At 47.2% G+C, this 3617-nt stretch overlaps 1 protein-coding gene across 1 annotated transcript in view; it reads left to right on the top strand.

Moving 5' to 3' along the window:
- Positions 1 to 3617, top strand: part of LOC112117003 (zinc finger protein RFP-like) — a 13185-nt gene that overhangs the window by 8808 nt on the left and 760 nt on the right. The window lies entirely within an intron of this gene.

The following is a 3617-nucleotide window of genomic DNA, read 5'->3' as shown; positions in this document are numbered from 1 at the left end:
CCCGACCCACTGCCCTCAGCCCCCCCCGCAGTCCTCCCTGTGCCCCCCACCCTCAATCCACTGCCCTCAGTCCCTGCCCCTGTTCCAACAGCCTCCCCCACAGTCCCTCCCCTCCCCTCCCCCCGATCATCTCACCCTGCATGGATGTGGAAATCTGTCCCAGATTCCAGGCTGTCGTTAGCCCCTGGGGCAAAAGATCAGCAGAGGTTTCCAAAGGGACGTTTGCAGCCTTTGCTCAGACCCAAACATTTTCACTTAAACAAATAAATCAATAAATACCCAAACCCATCCTGACACCCATCTGCTCTGTCCAGATTTGCTGTTATCCCTGTTGAGGTCAAAGTGGTTTGAAAAATTAAAAATCCTTGACACCATTGTGTTGCTTCCCCCTGTGTTGCTCGTTAATCTGATGGACCTGCTGATAATGAATAAAGATGAATACCCTGGGAGCAATGTGTCAGGCAGACAGTTTGTGAAGTAGGAATGTGAATGCTGAAGCCCTCACAAAATGCAGAGGCTTTTCTTAACCTGAGAACTGAAAAATTGCCAGATACCCTGCAAGGGTTTGAAAGTGACAAGAGCCTAGCGACTGACCAGAGCAGCATCAGGTTTGAAGTGACGAGGAGGGTCTGTGTCATGAAGTCTGCATTTCCACTGAGGGCTCTTCCATTGCCAGGGTAGCGCTGGCGCAGGTCTGCCGCCCGGCACAGCAATACTGAGAGGTACCAGTGTAGACCCAACCCACTGCCCTCAGCCCCCACCCTGACCCTGTTCCCTCAGGCTCCCCCGCAGTCGCCCCTGTACCTCCCACCCCGAACCCACTGCCCTCAGTCCCTGCCCTACCCCAAATCTCTTCTTCAGCCTCTCCCGTCATCCCACCCCCATCGATCCCCCTGCTGTCCCACCCCCTCAACTTCCCCCCATTCCAGTCCTGCTCCCCTCTGTCTCATCCCCTCCAGACCCTGTCCCTCTCCCCAACCCCCCGACCCTCCCCAGCCCAGCCCCATTGTCTCCCCCGCCCCACCCCACTCTACACAGCTCTCTACCCTGTCCCATTCATGCTCCCCTCAGCCCCTTCCCTGCTCCCCCCATCCCAGTCCTGTCCTATCCCCCTCAGCCCCCCTGACTCTCCCAGTCCTGTCCCCCTCAGTTCCTCCACCCTGCTTCCCCTGGTCCATCTCCACACACCCACCGACTTCCTCGACCTCCCTCCCCCCAATCCCACTGCCTGGACTCACCCCCGTCCCACTCAGGACATGCAGGAAAAAGAAGCAATGGGCTTAAATTGTAGCAAGGGAGATTTAGGTTAGACATTAGGAAAAACTTCCTAACTGTAAAGGTAGTTAAGCACTGGACAAATTACCTAGAGAGGTTATGGAATAGCAGTCATTGGAGTTTTTTAAGAGGTTAGACAAACACCTGTCAAGGATGGTCTAGTGTTGTTATTACTCAGTCCTGCCTCAGTGCAGGGGTTTGACTAGATGACCTGTTGATGTCCCTTCCAGTCCTACATTTCTGTGATTCACACTGAATTGCCTTGTGCCACTGTCTAGTAGTAGTGGCACACAGTTCTCTGACATGCAGGTTTATAAAATTGTAGTTAATGTACAGTTTAGAGCATAGCAGTTTTAAAGCTCTGCATGTTCAGACCAACTGAGCTGAAAATTGTGATCTATAGTATTCAAAACTATTAAGATGTGGGCTGAAATAAAATCAGCATGAATTGCTCAACAATATCAATGGAATCAGCATTGCGCTGCTATATATTGTAAAACATTACAGTGAAATCTTGCAAGTATTACATAGCACGCTGCCTTGCCCAAGTGGTAACTAAGCATAACATCTTCCTGTTTCAACATTCTTAACTTGTATCCCATAGCTCCTAAAAGTTGTTTTTTTTCAAACACTGAATACTGCTAAGTTATGAGTTTTAACAGGTTTTTTTTCTTTTAAACCACAGCACTGAATGTTATTCTAAAATTGTTTTCCAAATATTCTTAAACTCCCAGTTTATCCCCCGCTGATGTTCATTGTGAAAAGTATTGCAGATCTAATAATAATATTTGGCACTTTTGTAATTCACTGTCCAACATGTGTTTTGTGCCCTCCTCTGGTGGATTTTTAGAGGATAACTGTATAGCTACCAGCTAAGGGAGTTATATCTTGAACTCAAGTAGTAGAAGCTCATGCTTTTAAGTCTGGATGGCTCAGGTTCAATCTTTGGTGACTAGCTACGATGGAGGTTGCTACACTTATAATCCCTTTAATCAGAGGTTCTGAATATGCTTTGTTGTAGGCAGAACTAGCCTATAGTTAAGCAACCGAAAATTTAGAATGGAAAGTGTTGAAATGTTGGGAAGCCTTATAATTTTGCCAGTCTGGAACGAACATCCCATCTGAGGGATGGGGGCGGGGAGAGAGGAGAGTGAGACAGGACCAGGAAACTGGGACAAGGAATCCAGAGCGGTAGTGGGGGGCAGTTGAAATCAGATGAGGAGCTGGGGCGGGTTAGACAGCAATAGGATAGACATAGACTGGAGGGGACGGGGAAGAAGGGTCTTTGACTACTAGAGACCACTCCATTCAGGAGCCTGGAATAGACCCAGGATTCCTGAGTTTCACAGTTCCTCTTCTGTCAGCAGATATCTGTGAAACCCAGTGGCAAAAAAAGTGTCTCATCCCCCTATAGAGCTGATCTATCACATATAGGATGACAACCTACTGCCTCTGCCATCACTTACTCCATTAGCTCAAGTGGCAGAAGTCTGTGCAGTGGACCTAAAGGTTCATCGGCAGGGTTGGAGCCATGCGAGTTTCACGATGATTCCACATGCCAGAATTTCTGGGGCAGTTCAGTTTTGATTTTTACAAAAAAACCTGGGGAAATGCATACAGAAATAGGGTAACCAGATGCCTAAATAGGGGAATCTCAAGCAGGAGTAGAGAGGTTATTTTATCTCTGTATTTGGCACCGGTGCAACCACTGCTGGAATGGTGTGTCCAGTTCTGGTGTGCACAATTTAAGAAGGATATTGATAAATTGGAGAGTGTTCAGAGAAGAGTCACAAGACTGATTAAAGGATTATAAAACATGCCTTATAGTGATCGACTCAAGGACCTCAATCTATTTAGCTTAACAAAAAGAAAGTTAAGAAGTGACTTGGTTATAGACTGTAAGTATCTACATGGGGAACAAATAGTTAATAATGGGCACTTCAGTCTAGCAGAGAAAGGTAGAGCATGAGCCAATGGTTGGAAGTTGCAGCTAGACAAATTCAGACTGGATATAAGGCATCCCTTTTCAATGGTGAGAGTAATTAACGATTAACAATATACTAAGGGTTATGGTGTTTTTCTAAAAGCTTTTTCTAACAGCTATCCTCTAGGAATTATTTTGGGAAAGTTCTATGTCTGTGCTATACAGGCGGTGAGACCAGGTGATCACCGGATCCCTTCTGGCTTTATAATCTCAGAACTAGGTACATCAATTCACATGCAAAATTCTCATTGAATTCAATAGGTGTCCTTGCCCTGTGGCTTGTGGTGCGGGCTGCAGCAGGGGCCGTACAACCCCTCTCGCAGCTTCCTAGGGCCCCCTCTCGCAGCTTCCTAGGGCC

Source organism: Terrapene carolina, unplaced genomic scaffold, assembly GCF_002925995.2.
Source record: "Terrapene carolina triunguis isolate 2854851 unplaced genomic scaffold, T_m_triunguis-2.0 Scaffold192, whole genome shotgun sequence".
NCBI classification, from domain to species: domain Eukaryota; kingdom Metazoa; phylum Chordata; order Testudines; family Emydidae; genus Terrapene; species Terrapene triunguis.
Note: the sequence above shows the minus strand (reverse complement) of the source record. Positions and strands in the feature narration are given on the sequence as shown.